General features: G+C 41.2%; 1 protein-coding gene and 1 long non-coding RNA gene across 4 annotated transcripts in view; one reads left to right on the top strand and one right to left on the bottom strand.

Annotated features, from left to right (window-relative positions):
- The window catches only part of pak3 (p21 (RAC1) activated kinase 3), a 101,162-nt gene that overhangs the window by 14,380 nt on the left and 66,275 nt on the right, over nucleotides 1–20,507 (top strand). The window contains exon 1 of one of the 3 annotated variants that reach the window (XM_062963866.1): nucleotides 16,247–16,496. The exons of 1 other annotated variant lie outside the window; for it this stretch is intronic. The gene's annotated coding sequence lies outside the window, so the exon portion shown is untranslated. Of the gene's footprint in view, nucleotides 1–16,246; nucleotides 16,497–20,507 lie in introns of those variants that run through there. One more of the 3 variants, XM_062963868.1, reaches the window with a different exon arrangement.
- On the bottom strand, nucleotides 7,977–12,930 carry LOC134294063 (uncharacterized). Its single transcript, XR_010001046.1, has 2 exons — nucleotides 12,764–12,930; nucleotides 7,977–12,519 (listed from the first exon to the last, which is right to left on the bottom strand). It is a non-coding gene; the product is annotated as an uncharacterized LOC134294063 (long non-coding RNA).

Raw genomic sequence — 20,507 nt, forward strand, 5'->3', positions numbered from 1 at the left:
TTTTCTTTTAGTGTTTGAAAATAAGATAATTCCTTATCTTTTTTTTCACCATGAATTTTAGTCAAATGTTCTTATAGTCTGGAAGGCTACATAGCTTCATTTGGTAAAACTTTCTGGCAAATCAGGCACATTAGTAATGTATTGTTTACAGGCGACTCAATAAAGCCATATTTCAAATATTTGATATTATATTGTCTACATTTTTTCTTTGGTTGAGCCATTATTATCTGCAGAAAAAATATTTTTTATGGAGGTATTTTTAATTAATATTTTTTTTTAATTTTCAAAAATATTTTTGTAAAAAACAAACTAAAATACAGTAGAGTCTCACTTATCCAACACTCGCTTATCCAACATTCTGGATTATCCAACGCATTTTTGTAGTCAATGTTTTCAATAAATTGTTATTTTTGGTGCTAAATTCGTAAATACAGTAATTACTACATAGCATTACTGCGTATTGAACTACTTTTTCTGTCAAATTTGTTGTATAACATGATGTTTTGGTGCTTAATTTGTAAAATCATAATGTAATTTGATTTTTAATAGGCTTTTCCTTAATCCCTCCTTATTATCCAACATATTCGCTTATCCAACATTCTGCCGGCCTGTTTATGTTGGATAAGTGAGACTCTACTGTAAATACTAATGAAATAAATAAACATGATATTATTAATTGTAAAGCGCATATAATTATTACAAAATAAATAATACTCACCAATTATATTTGCACTATTTGTTAGTTAACTTTAACTTGTCACAATATCACAACAGTCTAACGTAGAGTTATATTACGCCATAATTTTCCCGTAATAATTATGGGAAATCTCCTGATTCATGGCATGCTCCAAAATCTGCTGGTAGTAGCAATGTTCACGTGCAAGTGAGGGAGTATGCGGGAACCGAGCCAACGTCCAGCACGTTGTTCAAAGAAAAATTAAGCATTATGAGCAGAATACATAAATCAAATTTTCTAAATCTTCTATTTCTTTTATGCTTTCACCGCCCTTACAGTTATTCATTGCCCCCAAATGCACCGGTGCCCATCACCGCCCCCTGGATCGCTGCAGCGCCCACCAGGGGGCGGTAGTGCCCACTTTGGGAATCACTGGTGTAGACGCACCAGATGTCAAAGCTGTTGATGTCAAAGCTCCATGATGCTGTGTCTCTCTTGTAGTTGCATTACACCCAAACCATGACTCCGAAATCGCTGTGCTTTCTGATGCAATTGTTTCTTTCCACTGCAATCTTGATATTACAAAGTGCAATGCTGAAACTGCAAAACTGCAGAGCTGCCACAAAACAAGAAGTGAAAAGACTCTTGCTCAGCTTTTTTTGGGTTGTACATGGTAAAATTTCTCTCTAATGCATGAGCACTACACCTTGTGGCTCTTGGGCTTCTTCAATCTTCCGCCTTGTATGAGGGTTGAATGAAAAGTAATGCCTCCGCCTTCGTAACTCCTCAACTGATGGCAGTACTGGTATGCGGCAGGTACTGGCTTGTTCAGTAGACTCTCTTCTACAGTTCCATTTGGTGGGAAGCCTTAGCATTGAACGGTTGTGTTGTTAAAGTGTGAAGTATGGAACCCTGCGCAGACGGTCGGTCAATGTGACTTAAGCAATGTGCAGTAATTGAATTTTTGACAGCAGAAGGTGTCACCCCAAAGGAAATTCACCAGAGAATTCAAGCTGTTTATGGTGATTGTGTTGATGTGAGCACTCTGCGTCGTTGGGTGAGTAAGTTTAAAGATGTTGAGGTGGGAATATCTGACTTGCGTGACAAACAAAGAGTTGGACGTCCTGTGACAGCAACCAACAAGTTTCACAAGCAAAAGGTTGACAGATTGATTCAAGATGATTGTCGTATCACTCAGAGAGAAATTTCAAGCATAATTGGCATTTCACAAGAACGTGTGGGTCACATTATTGCTTTGCTTAGCTATCGGAAGATCTGTGCACGATGGGTCCTGTGAGACACTGGTTGCGGAAACAGAGTGTTGTCTTCTTCCGTGACGGCTTCAGAAAACTTGTTCATCGTTGGCAGAAATGTATCCAATTGTCTGGTGATTATGTGAAAAGTAAATAGTGGTAGTTAAAGAGTAAGTTCTAAGGATTATTTCTGTGTTTGATTTATTAAAATACCGTATATACTCAAAGATAAGCCAAGTTTTTCAGGCCTTTTTTTGAGCTGAAAAAGCACCCCCTCGGCTTATAATAGGGTCAAGGTCAAGGCCGGGCAACAGAACCTGGAGGCAATTGCTTGCAATATATGATATATTTCTCTCTTACCCTCCCTTATCAGTGTGTTTTCCAAAGCCTACCTCGCTCTTAACCAAGGGAATGTTTTGAAAAGGGAAAGATGCCCTTGGAAGTCAGGAAGGAGAAAAATATATATCCATTAATCTTATAAAAGCATTTTCCCCTGAAATATTTGTTAAACTCTTCCCTGCATGCATTTGCAATCCCTATGTACTTATATATCTCTATCTATCTATCTATCTATCTATCTATCTATCTATCTATCTATCTATCTACATTAATTTTATATATGAATTTTCCCCTCATATGTTTGCAGGTCCTGTAATATCTATATCCAATCCATATATATACATTATTTAACCTATTGCTGTGTCGATTAATGTAATTTTATTGGTATCTATTTTTATTTTGAAATTTACCAGTAGCTGCTTCATTTCCCACCCTCGGCTTATACTCGGGTCAATAAGTTATTCCAGTTTTTTTGTGGTAAAATTAGGTACCTCGGCTTATATTCGGGTCGGCTTATACTTGAGTATATAGGGTAGCCCGAGGCTGTGGCGCAGACGGGAGAGCAATGAATCACTGACCGGGAGGTCATAAGTTCGAGGCCCGCTCGGAGCTATGTTTGTTGTTTGTCTTTGTCCTATGTTAAAAAGGCATTGAATGTTTGCCTGATGTGTGTAATGTGATCCACCCTGAGTCCCCTTCGGGGTGAGAAGGGCAGAATATAAATGCTGTAAATAAATAAATAAATAAATAAATTCCCATCCAAACCCAAGCAATGAAGGTGGAGGCATTACTTTTCATTCAACCCTCATATCTTACTTAATCCATTGTTTCAAGCATCTAGAAAGTGTTGAGTTTTGTAGATAGCCTTATCCCTTTCTCTATTGATTTCGTGGCGTGGGAAGCTTCACATCACCACCTTCGATTCTTTCCAATTGCAGTAAGATAAGCTAAATAAGTTATGTATTGAATTTCCTATCCTTCTGATACAGGGTGCATCTATGCTGCTGAATGAATGCAATTGGAAACCACTTGAACTGCCATGGCTCAATGTGGTGGAATCCTGGGAGTTGTAGTCTTGCAAGGCCCTTTGCCTTCTTTGCCAAACTACAACTCCCAGGAATCTATACCATTAAGCGATATGGCAATTCAAGTGACGTCAAGTTATATTAATTTTACAGTGCAGAGGCTGTGTTACTGAAAGCAGAAATCTGTGAAACTGTGTAAATGGACCTTTTTCCATGGCATTACAGTAGAGTCTCACTAATCCAAGCCTCGCTTATCCAAGCCTCTGGATAATCCAAGCCATTTTTGTAGTCAATGTTTCCAATATATCGTGATATTTTGGTGCTAAATTCGTAAATACAGTAATTACAACATAACAATACTACGTATTGAACTACTTTTTCTGTCAAATTTGTTGTATAACATGAAGTTTTGGTGCTTAATTTGTAAAATCATAACCTAATTTGATGTTTAATAGGCTTTTCCTTGATCAGTCCTTATAATCCAAGATATTCGCTTATCCAAGCTTCTGCCGGCCCGTTTAGCTTGGATTAGTGAGACTCTACTGTATTTGTTTTTGAGAAATCTATGTTGGCTATTAGCGATGACCACATTCATTTCTAAGTGTTTGCAGACCACTTAAGTAGAAAATTTCACCCAAAAATGGAAAAGATTATAGATACACCTCGGTTAATACAGCAGATAGATTCCTGGATGATGATGATGGTGGTGGTGATGATTATTACACAGATGAAAACACAAAGCTATTCAAAACCACACATAGTGGAAGACGTTTGTTTTGTCTTTCCCTCCTTTTGCCATTCCTCTGAATTCTTCTCTCATTACTTCTGTTTTCCCTTGACTTCCCTTGACTTTGTTGTTCCGGTATTGAAAAATTCCTTAAGCAATGAATGCACAGCTATCTGGTTGCAGACCTGTTTTTCTGCTATTTTGAAACAAGTTATACCTTTTTGAGTTTGTCAGATATGCAAAAATACAGCTTTCAGATTAGCCCACTGTAGAATGAATGCAGTTCGGCTCCACTTTCACTGCCATGACTCAATGCCATTGGATTTGGGGGTTTGTAGCTTTCCAAGGTCTTCTTTCCCAAACTACAACTCCCAGGCCTCCATTGCATTGAGCTACATCTGAAGCTGCTGATATCCTGGGAAACTTTATACGTAGCACTGTGATTTCACATCAACTGCAGTGGTTCCACCATACAGATTCCTCAGATTGGAATAATAACAATAACAATAACAATAATAATAATAAAACTTTATTTATACCCCGCCATCATCTCCCCAATGGGGACTCGGGGCGGCTTACATGGGGCCATGCCCAGAACAATACAATATAACAGCATATAAAATAAAAATTAATAATAATAATAATAATAATAATAATAATAATAATAATAATAATAATTTATTTATTACATGCCTCGCTTCAAGGCGGAGTATGGCATTATCAAAATACAACAAAATAATTATGAACCCATATGAATATGAAAGTCCTCTACGATATATATATATATCTATCTATCTATCTATCTATCTATCTATCTATCTATCTATCTATCTCAGAGTGATAATAAGGTGATAATAATCCATGACTTTCCAGGTCTTGAGATCTGGATCCCAAACGCTTCTATGCTCCTCGTAATCTTAAAATGCCACACAAAGGGTGCATCTACACTGTAGAATTAATGCAGTTTGACACCCCTTTATGTGCAGTGGTTAAATGCTATGTAATCCTGGGATTTGTAGTTTAGTGAGGCACCGGCATTCTTTGGATGAGAAGAATAGTAATATTAAATCCATATATATTACCGTATGTACTCGAAGATAAGCTGAGTTTTTCAGCCCTTATTTATGAGCTGAAAAAGCCTCCCCGGCTTATATTCGGGTCAAGGTCAAGCCAGCAGCAGAGCCTGGAGGCCACAGTATGTTTTCTTTTCCAAAACCTCCCTCCTCTGCCTCAGCCTCCCAGGCTGGTTATCTTATATGTTTTTGAGAGAGAGAGACAGAGACGAAGCGAATGTTTTTAAAAGTGAAAGGAAAGTGTGAGAGAAACCCTTGCAAGCCAGATTGCATGGGCAGAAGGGGAAGAAAAAAAGATATTCTTGCAAATTTGCATGATTCATTGCTATTATTATTATTATTATTATTATTATTATTATTATTATTACTACTACTACTACTACTACTACTACTACTATTATTGCAAGAACATTTGAGTCCAAAGGGAGGGAAGGAGGGAAAAGAGAGCAACAGAAGGTGTGTATTTCTTTTATTCCTAAGGAAACAAAAATGAGGTGGGCTTTTTGGGAGGGGGACAGAAGTTTTAAAAAACCTTCTCTGGCTACTTTTAGAGTTTGAAAAAGGGAAAAAGAAAAGTGGTGGGAAAGGGCAGGAGAAAAGAGGACAAAGTTGTTTTTAGGGGGGCTTTGCTTGCATTTCTTCCTTGGGTAAATGCATACCCCAAAGCTTCTAAATATTTATATAGATGTTCCCCCTATAAATACATTAATATATGAATTGTCCCCTCATATGTTTACAGGTCTTTGCAAATCCTATGTAAATATAGATAACTAGAGATTTCCATGTACCTGTATATCTGTTCCTATATGTATACATTAATTTTATATGTGAATTTTATATTAATTTTACCCTCACATGTTTGCAAGTGTAGAGGGAAAATGCGTGTGTGTGCGCGCGCGCGCACACACACACACACACACACACACACAGATGTCTAGATAGATATAAACATTGATAAATCGGGCTTGGAAATATTGCAGGAGGAAAATGCACATAGAGGATTTGCAAAGGTTTCAGGGGGAAATACACATGTGAAATTAGTATATATAATGATAGATCTATATCTATATATGTAGGCATTATATGTTTGCCTGTTGGTATGTTGGAAGCCGGCCTGAGTCCCCATGGGGAGTGAGATAGGGCAGGGTACAAATGAAGCTGTTGTTGATGATGATGATTATTATTATAAAATTATTGTTGCTTTTCCACTTACAGAGTTAGTTTACTGTTTTTCTTTGAAATACAGTAAATATTCAAAACATTTAACCCACTGATGCCTCAATTAATGTAATTAATTTTTGAAATTTACCAGTAGCTGCTGCATTTCCCACCTTTGGCTTATACTCGAGTCAATACGTTTTCCCAGTTTTTTGTGGTAAAATTAGGTGCCTCGGCTTATATTCGGGTCGGCTTATACTCGAGTATATACGGTATATGGATGAATATTACTATTTTCTATAATTTAAGTACATTATAGTTAGTTCTTCCAGTGAGGTTTATATATATATATATATATATATATATATATATATATATATATATATTCCACCCTTTCTTTCGGAAATTAAAAACTGAATCTCCCTCTGAAGGATGGATTCCGCTGTGTTTGGGTGGGCGTAACACTACATTACTTTATTATTGAGGAGTGATAAAATATTGAATTAGTTAACTGGCATTCGGGAGCCGCCTAATGAGCTCTAATAGCAATAGATTCAGATGTCCATTAAGTACAGTCGGAATTGTCTGGCGGGGCTTAATTGGAGTGTGTTAATTTTCATATTTACATATCATTACGTTGAAATATAGCGGCGCTGTCAAAATTGGGGCTGGAAGTGACATCGAATGAGAACCAAATCCCAGCTTCTTTTCTCCAAGGGACCTGGGAACAAATCCAGCTTCAAACTACAGGAAAGGAGATTCCACCTGAACATCAGGAAGAATTTCCTCACAGTGAGAGCTGTTCAGCAGTGGAACTCTCTGCCCTGGAGTGTGGTGGAGGCTCCTTCTTTGGAGGCTTTTGATCAGAGGCTGGATGGCCATCTGCTGGGGATGCTTTGAATGCAATTTTCCTGCTTTTTGGCAGGAGGTTGGACTGGATGGCCCATGAAGTCTTTTACAACTATGATTCTATGAACTCAATGGGACTTGTATTTGTAGACCAGGGATTGGAAGCAAGGGGACTTCCAGGTATTGTTGGACTGCAAGTCCCAGCATCCCTAGTGTGCACAGCCAGTGTGTTCAGGAATGCTGGGAGTTGTAGTCCAACACTTGTTGGATGCTATCATGATCCTACATCCCTGTGATTGCATTGTATTTTTGCTTGGAATCCTGGTTTTGAAATAATCTATGTATGTTTGGGTGCATTTACAGTGTAGAATGAATGTGGTTTGACACCATTTTAACTGCATTGGACTCCTGGGAGTTGTAGTTTTACAATGCTTTTCGCCTTCTCTTCCAAAGAATGCCAGTGCCTCACCAAACTATAAATCCCAGGATTTCATAGCATTTAACCATGCCATGTAAAGGGGTGTCAAATTGCATTAATTCTACAGTGTAGATGCACCCTTTGTGTGGCATTTTAAGATTAAGAGGAGTATAGAAACGTTTGGGATCCAGATCTCAAGACCTGGAAAGTCATGGATTATTATCACCTTGTTTTGTGTTGTTTTTTTCCATTGAAGCATGGATATACTTCAACTCTAATGGCTCAATACTATGGGATCTTGGGAGTTGTAGTTCTGTTAGGCATCAACAAGTATTTTGCAGGGAAGATCTTGCAAAACTAAAACTCCCATGAATTTGTAGCATTGATCCATGGCAGTTCAAGTCTTGTCAAACCATATTAATGCCCCCATAGTTGCATGGAAATGACTCAGTGAAGGATTGCTGTATTATTGTCGTGCCTTTAATCAATGCCAGTTTTGGAACATGTACTGCAACAAATCTGTATTATTTCCAACCAATTTGTATTTATTTATTTATTTATTTATTTATTTACATCACTTTTACCCCGCCTTTCTCCCCGAGGGGACTCAAAGCAGCTTACAATAAATAGGCAAAAATTCAATGCCTAAAAACAATGTAAAAACAACAATTCATATAAAAAAATCTACAAAACAACAATTCATATAAAACAAATACCATTGCAAAATAAAATCACATTATATAAAATTTTAAGCATGTCCCAGATTAGAATCCATTCATCCAGAATCCAGAAGTATTTCAGTACAGTAATGCATTCTTATATGTCATTGGAATATTCATGTAATACTAGGCAGCGTCGACTCAGATGTTTACCTGTACAAACCTTGGTTGAAATGAAGTCTGCACCCAAAGTGGCAGCCGGGAACCTCCCTCTTTGTTATTGCTGTGGAAACCAGAACTTTCCCTTCCCAAAATGATAACTTACATCATCTGAAGGATGCATTGTACTTGGCAGGGATTGTTAGCAACATCCTGCCTTCCACCCTTTCCATTAAAAGTAATGAGAATAAAAGGGCTAAATCCTCAGAAAATTCAACAGAATTCATGCGTTTACCCTAAATAACCAGGCGTATTGAAGGCACATCACAATGGCAAAACCAAGCCAGTTGCAATCGGAAATGTTGGAAAATATGGAGTGCCTAGCAGCATTACAGCTCTTTCTCTCACTTTCTCTTCCCTCAAAGGGTTGTCCTTGTGAGGATGCTGTAGGTAGGAATGGAGCCATGTGCAGCCCCTTGAAGGCCCCGCAGCAAGAGCAGGAGATAAAGGTGAACTATAAACAAAGAATAAGTACTGTATAAGCCTAGTTTTTCAGCCCTTTTTTTAAGACTGAAAAAGCCCCCCTCGGCTTATACTTGGGTGAAGGTCCTGGTTGGCTTATATTTGGGTCAGCTTATACTCGAGAATATATGGTACATTTATTATTTTTCTCTATTATTATTGGTATTATTACTTTTATTATTTTTCTCAATTATTGTTGCTACTATTACATTTATTTTACTCTTTATTATTATTATTAATACATTTATTATTTCACTCTGATATTATTATTATTAATATTATTATTATTGCATTTATTATTTTACTCTATTTATTATTACTTGTATTATTTTCCTGTATTTATTATTATTATTATTGTTACATGTATTATTTTACTCTATTATTATTAAAAGGATACATAAGCACATTTACATTGAAGAAGATGAGAATAATGATTGGATCAGAGTTGGACAGTCTTATCTTAAATTAGAGCTTGATGCAAATATTCAAAAACATTTAACCTAGTGATGCCTCAATTAATGTAATTTCATTGGTATCTATTTTTATTTCTGAAATTTACCACTCTCGGCTTATACTGGAGTCAGTGTTTTCCCAGTTTTTTTTTTTAATTAAAATTAGGTGCCTTGGCTTATATTCGGGTCGGCTTATACTCAAGTATATACAGTAATACCTTTTTAAAAATGAATATGTAATGCGTAAAATCCTATTTCTGCAACTGGGAAGCAAAACTATCTGTTAGAGTTGCTGTGAGTTTTCCATGCTGTATGGCCATGTTCCAGAAGTATTCTCTCCTGACGTTTCTCCTACATCTATAGTGTCCCATTCTGGGCACCTCAGTTGAAGGGAGATGTTGACCCTAAGCTGGAATGTGCCCAGAGGAGGGTGACTATATTGAGCAAGGGTCTGAAGAACAAGCCCTATGAGGAGTGGCTTAAAGAGCTGGGCATGTTTAGTCTTCAGAAGGGGAGGCTGAGAGGAGACATGATGAGGGCCATGGATCAAGATGTGAGGGGAAGTCATAGGGAGGAGGGAGCAAACTTATTTCCTGCTTCGACACGGAACAATGGCTTCAAACAACAGGAAAGGAGATTCCACCTGAACATTAGGAAAAACTTCCTCACTCTGAGAGCTGTTCAGCAGTGGAACTCTCTGCCCTAGAGCAGTGGTTCTCACTCTGTGGGTCCCCAGATGTTTTGGCCTTCAATCCCAGAAATCCCAACTGCTGATAAACTGGCTGGGATTTCTGGGAGTTGTAGGTCAAAACACCTGGGGACCCACAGGTTGAGAACCACTGGCCTAGAGTATGGTGAAGGCCCCTTCTTTGGAGGCTTTGATATAGAGGCTGGATGTCCATCTATCAGGGGTGCTTTGAATACAATTTTCCTGGTTCTCGGCAGAATGGGTTTGGACTGGATGGCCCATGTGGTCTCTTCCAACTCTAGCATTCTAGGATTCTCCTTTCTCCCCCCCCCTCCTCTTCTTCTCTTTTTTCTCTTCTCTTTCCCCCCCTTCCCTTTTCTCCTCCTCCTCTTCTTCTTTTGCTTTTTCCTTTCCTTTCTTTCCTTTTCCTCTTGTTTCCATCTTTCCCTCCTTCATAACTATACTGGGAACAGTAGTCCTTGGATAAAGGGCCACAGTAATACAAACTTCAAGGGAGTTTGTGTTGTTGTGCATTTTCTGGACTGTATGGCCATGTTCTAGAAGCATTCCCTCCTGATGTTTCGCCCACATCTATGGCAGGCATCCTCGAGGTTGTGAAGTATATTGGAAAACTAAGCAAGGGAAGTTTATATATCTGTGGAAGGTCCAGGGTGGGAAAAAGGATACTTGTCTGTTGGAGACCAGTGTGAATGTTGTAATTAATCACCTTGATTATCATTAATGGCCTTGCAAGCTTCATTCCTGCCTGGGGAATCCTTTGTTCGGAGGTGTTAGCTGCCTCTGATTGATTCAGGAGAAAATGCTTCTGGAACATGGCCATACAGCGTGAAAAATGCACAACAACCCAGTGATTCTGTCCTGTTTTGTCTTTCAAGAACAGCCTTAAGACACTGTGGTAAGTAAATGAAAACTGCTTTACTTCAGCAAAGGGGGCCCCTGGTGGCACAGTGGGTTAAAGCGCTGAGCTGCTGAACTTGGGGACCAAAAGGTCCCAGGTTCAAATCCCGGGAGCGGAATGAGTGCCCGCTGTTAGCCCCAGCTCCTGCCAACCTAGCAGTTCAAAAACATGCAAATGTGAGTAGATCAATAGGTACTGCTCCGGCGGGAAGGTAACGGCGCTCCATGCAGTCATGCCAGTGGCCACATGACCTTGGAGGTGTCTACGGACAATGCCGGCTCTTCGGCTTAGAAATGGGGATGCGCACCAACCCCCAGAGTCAGTCATGACTGGACTTAACATCAGGGGAAACCTTTACCTTTACCTTACTTCAGTAAAATATAAAGTACAGCACACTCAGTGAAATAATGCAAAAGAAAGCCAGGAAGTCTTACTTCAGACAAAGAAACAGGCATAAATCCAGATGCAGACTTGGAGTAGGCACAACGAGAGTAAAGGCAGTAAAGTCAGTTTGTTACCAGCAAGAGCGGGCTGCACCTGCTTCTGCTTTTATAGCCCTGGGTCTCCTCCCAGCTGCTAGGGCAGTTACTAATTACTCAGCTGCATTTCTGACAGCTAATCTAGCTGAACGACGTCTCTGCTCTGTTTCCTTTCGCCTCTCCTGGAATGAGGGTCCAGTAGAATCTCACTTATCCAAGCCTCGCTTATCCAAGCCTCTGGATTATCCAAGCCATTTTTGTAGTCAATGTTTTCAATATATCGGGATATTTTGGTGCTAAATTCATAAATACAGTAATTACAACATAACATTACTGCGTATTGAACTACTTTTTCTGTCAAATTTGTTGTTAAACATGATGTTTTGGTGCTTAATTTGTAAAATCATAACCTAATTTGATGTTTAATAGGCTTTTCCTTAATCCCTTCTTATTATCCAAGATATTTGCTTATCCAAGCTTCTGCTGGCCCATTTAGCTTGGATAAGTGAGACTCTACTGTACTAGCAAAGTCTTCTCCTCAGACTCCAACTCACCCTCAGATTCATGAACATTTCCTGCTCCCCTTTCTCTTCTGAAGAAGAGGAATCCCTGACAGATTCCAGCCATTTTATTTTCATGTCAGGAGCGACTTGGGAAACTGCAAGTCGCTTCTGGAGTGAGAGAATTGGCCGTCTGCAAGGATGTTGCCCAGGGGACATCCGGATTTTTTGTTGTTTTACCATCCTTGTGGGAGGCTTCTCTCATGTCCCCGCATGGAGCTGGAGCTGATAGAGAGAGCTCATCCGCGCTCTCCCCGGGTGGGATTTGAACGTGGCAGCTTGCAGATCAGCAGCCCAACCTTCAAGTCACGAGGCTTTAACCCACTACTCCACCGGTGGCTCCTCCGTCCATGAAAGCGTTCGACAGCACATTCAAGAGAGTTTTCCAAGGTCTTGTTTCCATTTGGCAGGGAGGGCTCAGTACCTTGGAGAGCTCCTTTAACCTTTGGATTAAAATTCCCAGGCGACACAGGGCCTCCTTCTTGCTTGCATGTGCCGCTATTGACCATCTGATGCGCCTTTCCATAGTTCCCTTCGCTCCGATCCTCAAGGTTGCTGGGATCCTGCAGTGGGTGACAAAGAACATATACACACAGACTGAAACCCACCTTCTTTTCTGGAGGGACCTTACCTCTCCAGGCCCTATTCCCGATGGAAGGCCCCATTCCGTTTTGGGGGTGGGTGGATGGGGCAGCCCCATTCTTCAGGGCTGAGGAGGAGGAGGGGCCGGCACCACCCGGGTTGCCAGGGCAACTAGCCCTGATTCAAAGCAGCTCTGAAAGGTCTGAACCTCCTCCGGCGACTCACCAGCCAGCAGATGCTGCGCCCAGGTTGGCCAATGGCAGCTGAGCAGGGAAAGCATGACATCATAGTCCAACCGGTCCAGAAAGTTTACTGATGTGGTTGACGCCTCCCTCCTGCTCCATTTTTCATCCCTCCTTTCTCTTCAGTGTATGCTATCGGCCTCGGCCTGGCTGGCTATTTGCAAGGAGGGAGGTTAAAAAAGGAACGTGGTATGAAGGAAAGCAAGGATATGTCAGCTTTAAGACAAAAAAGAGTAACAATAGCAACCGCTGGAAAAATGCATTAAAATAATCACAAATTATTTGCATTTGTTCTTGATTTTGGAATATGCACAGAGGTGTATTCTATCACACTACATTGCTACCATACTGGGTTGCTGTGAGTTTTCTGAGCTGTCTGGCCATGTTCCAGAAGCATTATTTCCTGACGTTTCGCCCGCATCTATGGCAGGCATCCTCAGTGTGAATGCAAGTGAAAGCAAGTGTGAATGTTGCAATTGGCCACCTTGATTAGCAAATGGAGATGAGCACCAACCCCCAGAGTCGGTCACGACTGGACAGCGTCAGGGGAAAACCTTTAACCTTTAACTTAAGTCTTTCACCTTCAAGGTCTGGCTGCTTACTGCCTGGGGGAATCTATTTTGGGAGGTTTAGCTGGCCCTGATTGAGTCATGTCATTCCACAGATATATAAATCTCACTTGTCAAGGAAGCAGCCAGGCTTTGAAGCTGCAAAACTATTCAATGCTAATCAAGGTGGCCAATTGCAACATTCACACTTGCGTCAAACAGACAAGAGTTCTTTCTCCCACCCTGGACATTATTCCACAGATATATAAACCCCACTTGCCTAGTTTCCAACAGACCTCACAACCTCTGAGGATGCCTGCCATAGATGCAGGTGATACGTCAAGAAATAATGCTTCAGGTTAAGCACATTGCACCACCGCGGCTCCTTCCTGAAGCATAATAAAAATGAAGTTTTTAGTAGAATATGTCCACTTTTCCATAGAAAACAAGACCGAGTAAGGAGTGACTTTGAGAATTGGTGTTTTCAAAATCCTTCCACTTTATTCTGCTTCAGTGTTGTGTTGCGTTTATACGATGGCAGGCTTTGCCTTAGGCTTGAGAGGTCACCAGCCGGTTTAGCAAGGCAATCGCCGCTTGTCTGCTCCTCCATTGGCAGAAGGCAGGGAATCTTGCTGAGAACCAGGTTTGGCTAGATTTGGAGACCTCTCCAATTCTCTCTGGCCGGGGGAGACAAACCTGCCGGGCTGAATTCCAGCCCAACCGGCAAAGCCTTTGCCATAAAACAGATCATTTTCACAGTGCAAAGGGGGACCTTCCAGAATTGCTAAACAGATGTCTGGCAGAATTCGCTCCTAGGGCCTGAATGTGGTGGTAAATCCTCCCAATATTAGTTGAGCTTGCAAATGTTTACTGTTGCAGAGCAAGACTAAAAAGTGCATCTACACAGCAGAATCAATGTTGTTTGGCACCACTTGAATTGCCATGGCTCAATGCTATTGGATCCTGGAAATTGTAGTTTGGCGTGGGACCAGTACTCTATTCCATTGCATAGAGCCATGGCAGTTCAAGTGGAGTCAAATTGAATTTGTCTTACTGTGTAGATGCACCCTTAAATACAGGAAATGGTGGTCATCTAGTCTTGGAATGATGTTTTCTTTGTATCTAGAGAACTGTAAATATTTTCTTGTTTTTGATATTTTGCACCCCCTGTATACGAAAGGGGGAATCCTTTGTTGGGAGGTGCTAGCTGGCCCTGATTGTTTCATGTCTGAAATCCCTCTATTTTCTGAGTATTGTTCTTTATTTACTGTTCTGATTTTAGAGTTTTTTTTAAAATACTGATAGCCAGTTTTTTTTTTCATTTTCATGGTTACCTCCTTTCTGTTGAAATTGTCCACATGCTTGTGGATTTCATTGGCTTCTCTGTGTAGTCTGACATGGCAGTTGTTAGAGTGGATTCCCCAGGCAGTAAGCAGCCAAACCTTGAAGCTGAAAGGCTATTCAATACTAATCAAGGTGATTAATTAATACATACCGGAAAACTCACAGCTACCCATAGTTCTTTATCATTGGCCATACCTACTAGGACAATGATGGCCACCCTATGACACGCGTGTCAGCACTGACACGCCTAGCCATTTTTGCTGTCACGCTGCCACATGCAGATTGATTGGATGACTATGTCTTTTGTGGCCAAATTTGGTGTGATTTGGTCCAGTGGTTTTGTTGTTTACTCCATGGGAATTATGCACATTATATATAATTATATATAATCTCATTCTATTATTATTCTATTATTGTAGTATATTATCATATTATTACTATTATATTATTATTATATTATTCATTATTCATGACTACATTGAAATTAGAATAGAGAGAAATCAGCGTGGAAATTGCAAGAGGTAGCATAGATTGTTGTACATGGAAACGGTAGTAATAAATAGTTTTTATTTATTAAATAGTTATATATTACAATTATACATTTTTGTTATTTAAACTATACATATTGTGAAATTATGGTTTTTTTCTTGAAGTGACACACCACCCAAGTCATGCTAGGTTTTTTGGTGAAGCGCAAGCGCAAAAGGTTGCCCATCATTGTACTAGGAGATCATAATTAAGGAGATAATTAATATATTGTATATACATGTAATATTGATAATAATGGAGCCCCCAGATGGCATAGTGGACTAAGTGACTTGAAGGTTGGGTTGCTGACCTGAAAGCTGCCAGGTTCGAATCCCACCCGGGGAGAGCGCGGATGAGCTCCCTCTATCAGCTCCAGCTCCATGCGGGGACATGAAAGAAGCCTCCCACAAGGATGGTAAAAACATCAAAACATCAAGGGCATCCCCTGGCCAACGTCCTTGCAGACGGCCAATTCTCTCACTCCAGAAGCGACTCAAGTTGCTCCTGACATGAAAAAAAAGATAATAATATTATAATGTAATGCAATATAATACTAATAATAATGCAATATAATAATATTAATTATATATTATTTATTACATGTAATATTACTGGTAATATTATAGTATGGTGTTGTGGTGCAATATTCTGGTATATAGTGCTAGTGTTGTGCTGTGCTACTGATATAATACACTCTATGTAAATATTATTTGTAAATGTAGTACATAAATAAATAAATAAATAATCATGGGTGTTAAAATCTAAAACCTCTGGTGAGCAATTGCTTGGGGAAGACCAGCTTTTCTGTTCCTCTGCAATCCATAAATTTAGTCATCGTGACCCTCCTGTGATGTTGCTTGGGGCCATGAAAGAAAGCCCATGCTGGAAAGCCTTGCAACTCAGATGCCTGTCTTGGCTCTCCCTCCTCACATTCCTCCTTGCGCCTGGTCTTTGAAACACAAGATTTGTCGACTCCAGCCCTGCCAGTGCTATTAGTACTATGATTATCTGCTCCGCCTCAGCCAATCCGGGGGCCAGGAAGCGGGTGACGACATGTGCTAGGGAACAGCAAGGAGGCAGCAAAGCATCCAAGCTACTAATGCTGGGATTGGAGGTCGGAAGCTGCTCTATGGGGAGAGCAGGGCGCCTTTGCATGGACTGAGCAGGAGTGTGCCTTGCCTCCCACCCTCCTTCCTTGTCTCCCCTCTCCTTCCCACCAAGGGGTTGCTTTTCATGAGCCAAGCAGACCTCCAGGGGACGGAAAGCCTGGGTGCAGCATGACAAGACAGACTGCAGGTAATATGCAGGGGTGGGTTTTCCTCCTCCCTCCCTCTTTTCCCTTCGGCTCCATTGCCATCAGGGCTGCCGGCCTGTTCTCCTTGCCATCCTTTCCGCCTGCAGCTCTACCTGGGCTCGGCCCCCATGTGTTCCGCATCAAAACACCACTGTCCTTTCCTTGCACACCGCACAACATAAAATCCCAGACAATGCACGGACGGCTGGCTGGCAGGAGGGAGGGAGGGAAGGAGGGAGGCAACCCACCCTGAGCAAAAGGCTTTGGTTTGGTATGATTCTGGGCTTTCCCTACTTCACAGCCTTCATTTTTATAATCTACAGTTATTGTTTTGGTAAATAAGCTGGGGTTGGGAAAGAGAGAGAGAGCCATTTTCCTTCCTGAGACACAGCGGCAGGGCTTCGCGTCAAAAGCTAACAATGCACAGCTCGTGCGCCTTGGTGTTCGGATGCACATGAATGAGCCTGGGCCTGTGACTGCAGTCTGCAATTAGCTATGTCTATCATTTATCCTTCCATTCTGCTTGTCTATCTGTATGGCAGTGTATTTTTTCTCTATCATTTATCCATCACCATCAAGGTGCTTAGCAATATGTCTGTCTCTATATCTTTATGTCTGTCTATCTGTCTCAATCCATCCCTCCAATCTATCAGAATCTATGTTCCTAGCTCTACCTACCATCCATCTATTTTCCTATTTCGATCTGTCATTTATCTTCCACCTATTTGTCTGTCTGTCATCCACCAGTATCTAGGTGCCTACGGATATTCCTATTTCTGTTTGTCTCGTTCTCTCTTTCTAATCCCTGCCTAAATGTATGCCGATCCCTTTGGTCTTTTGCTTTGTCTCCAAAGGGCTTAGGGGACCCACACCCTTGAAACCAAAAGGGTGTTTCTGTTCCATCTGGACACAGCACTGGTTTTGCGCTTTCCCACCCCAGAAGCGTTTTGCTTCTTCCAAAGGGTTTTCCCTTTGTCCCAGAATGGTGGACAGGTTTGGCAGCCCCTTTCCCTGTTGACACCTTTGCAGAAACTGTCCCTTTCTAGTTCATTGCTGGCTTTAGGACTCATTGGAGGGTGGCTTTTTTTCCTGCCGGAATGGAAACCTGGCTTTTTGGAAATGCAATTTGTTTTTGGAAGCAACGGGGATGAAAATGGAAACGTTTCTGCCTGTCTCGCTGGGCCTCGGCTGCTGGACGCTGAGCTGGCTTTTCATTTATACTGGCTCTCCTTTGCACACACACAACATTCATGGTCAGGGGGTTATTTTTAGTGTCTCTAAGTGGGATGGAGCTGTTGGGGGTGACCGACACACTCAATGTATTTCTGGTTTTCATCCCTTTCCCTTTATGCCTGCTTTTGTTTTGCCAAGATCTGTACACATTCACTTCTCTCTCTCTGTCTTTCATCCTCCAGATAAGAATGTATGGGTTGGGCATATTTTGGACAGGCGTTTCTTTTTTGGACAATATTTGCTTCTCTTTCGGGGGGGCCTAAAAGGAGGCACTCTTTCTGATGGGCTTTGTTTTTCATTTTGGGTTTTATTGATCGGCAGGTCAAAGTCCAAATAGGGGTTGGATTGGAGACCTTGTGGAGAGGCAGAAAGAGAGAGAGCAAGGGTGAAACAGCTGTCTGATTTGGAGAAAGATAATAGGAAATGCGGGGCCCTGGCGGAGAATGAAATCAAGTGGTCCCCTGTGACTCCTCCTTGATTCATAAATTCACATTCTGCAGTTTATTTCTGGATTTTCCAAAGGCACAGCTGGTTGGGGGAAGAAGGGAGGACAAGGCATAGGAGAGGAAGGGGAAAGAGAACGATCGTTTGCTTTGGAGGACCTTGATCCGTTGGTCGTCATATCTATCTATCTCTATTTCACAAATTTTATCCTGCCCTTGTTACCCGGAAGGGGACTCAGGGTGGCTTTACAGCAGGCAGCAATTTGATGCCAATATATATAAATATAAATATAAACACATACAACTTTTTTCCTGTCAGGAACGACTTGAGAAACTGCAAGTCGCTTCTGGTGTGAGAGAATTGGCCATCAGCAAGGACGTTGCCCAGGGGACGCCTGGATGTTTTGATGTTTTTTACCATCCTTGTGGGAGGCTTCTCTCATGTCCCCGCATGGAGCTGGAGCTAATAGAGGGAGCTCATCTGCACTCTCCCCGGGTGGAATTCTAACCGGCAACCTTCAGGTCAGCAGCCCAACCTTTGAGTCATTAGTCCTGCCGGCACAAAGGTTTAACCCACTGCAAATACAATTAAAAGACATACAATTAAACATTAATTATTAAAACATAAATTAAAACCACGCAGTCCAGATCGTTGTCTAAAACCTGTTCCATTGTCAATCCAATTAATCCAATAATAATAATAATAATAATAATAATAATAATAATAATAATAATAATTATATTGTATGACACAGAAAACAAGATAAATATGCTGGATTTCGTATCACAAGTCGAACACTTCCCAAGTGTCTAGGACTATGTGATGTATTTTCGGATGATGCGCACAGATCCCAGTAGGGTGGCCTTTTGCAGTTGGCAGATCATAATTTTGTCAATGTCTATTTCTTCCAAATGCCGGCTGAGATCTTTTGGCACGGCATCCAATGTGCCCATCACCACTGGGACCACCTGTACTGGTTTCTGCCAGAGTCTTTGAAGTTCAATCTTGAGGTCCTGACAGCAGTTGAGTTTTTCCTGTTTTTTTCATCAATGCGACTGTCACCTGGGATGGCGACATCAATGATCCAAACCTTTTTCTTTTCCACAACTGTGATGTCTGGTGTGTTGTGTTCCAGAACTTTGTCAGTCTGGATTCGGAAGTCCCACAGTATCTTTCGTGCTCATTTTCCAATACTTTTGCAGGTTTGTGATCCCACTAGTTCTTTACTGCTGGCAGGTGGTACTTGAGGCATAACCTCCAATGAATCATTTGGGCCACATAGTTGTGCCTCTGTTTGTAGTCTGTCTGTGCAATTTTCTTACAGCAGCTGAGGATATGATCAATGGTTTTGTCAGCTTCCTTGCACAGTCTGCATTTTGGGTTATTGTTATTGTTGTTGTTGTTGTTGTTATTATTATTATTATTATTATTATTACTATTACTATTATTGCATTGCTTTCTGGTTGAAGCTTGGTTCCACAGCCATGTCTTAAGTCTTTTCCTGAAAGACAGGAGGGAGGGGGCTGACCTGATTTCACTGGGGAGGGAGTTCCATAGATGAGGGGCCACCACTGAGAAGGCCCTGTCTCTCGTTCCCACCAATCACGCTTGCAAAGGTGGTGGGACTGAGAGCAGGGCCTCCCCGATGATCTTAACTTCCAAGGTGGGTCATGGAGGGAGATACGTTCAAACAGGTAAGCTGGGCTGGAACCATTTAGAGCAGTGGTTCCCAACCTGTGGGTCCCCAGGTGTTTTGGCCTACAACTCTCAGAAATCCCAGCCAGTTTACCAGCTGTTAGGCTTTCTGGGAGTTGGAGGCCAAAACATCTGGGGACTCAGAGGTTGAGAACCACTGGTTTAGAGCTTTATAGGCTAAAGCCAGCACTTTGAATTGTGTTCGGTCACAGACTGGCAGCCAGTGGATCTGGTGTAACAAGGGGGTTGTGTATCTATCTATTTATTTATATATCTATCTGGAGAAACGGGCAGGAACTGGAGAACAGGGTGGGAGGAAGATGAGAGAGATGTTGGATTTAGGGGATGGAAAAAAGGAAAAAGAGTCAGAAGATGGAGAACAGGTGATGTGCCCAGATGAAGAAATGAAGTGGAACAAGGTGCAGAGTATGGTTAAGTTAATAATGGGCATCTGATGTTGGCAGATTGAAAACACGAGTGGTCTCCTGACTTCATAGAATAGGAGAGAATGATCTGTCAATGCAAGCAAGTCACAGGAAAAGAGTGACCTGTTACTTGCTTGCATTTGCAAGAATGACCTGTCTGTGCAAGCAGGTAACAGGGAATAATACCTGCTGGGATTTCCTCTTTTACACAACCAC

This window comes from Anolis carolinensis, unplaced genomic scaffold, assembly GCF_035594765.1.
Source record: "Anolis carolinensis isolate JA03-04 unplaced genomic scaffold, rAnoCar3.1.pri scaffold_12, whole genome shotgun sequence".
Lineage (NCBI taxonomy): Eukaryota > Metazoa > Chordata > Lepidosauria > Squamata > Dactyloidae > Anolis > Anolis carolinensis.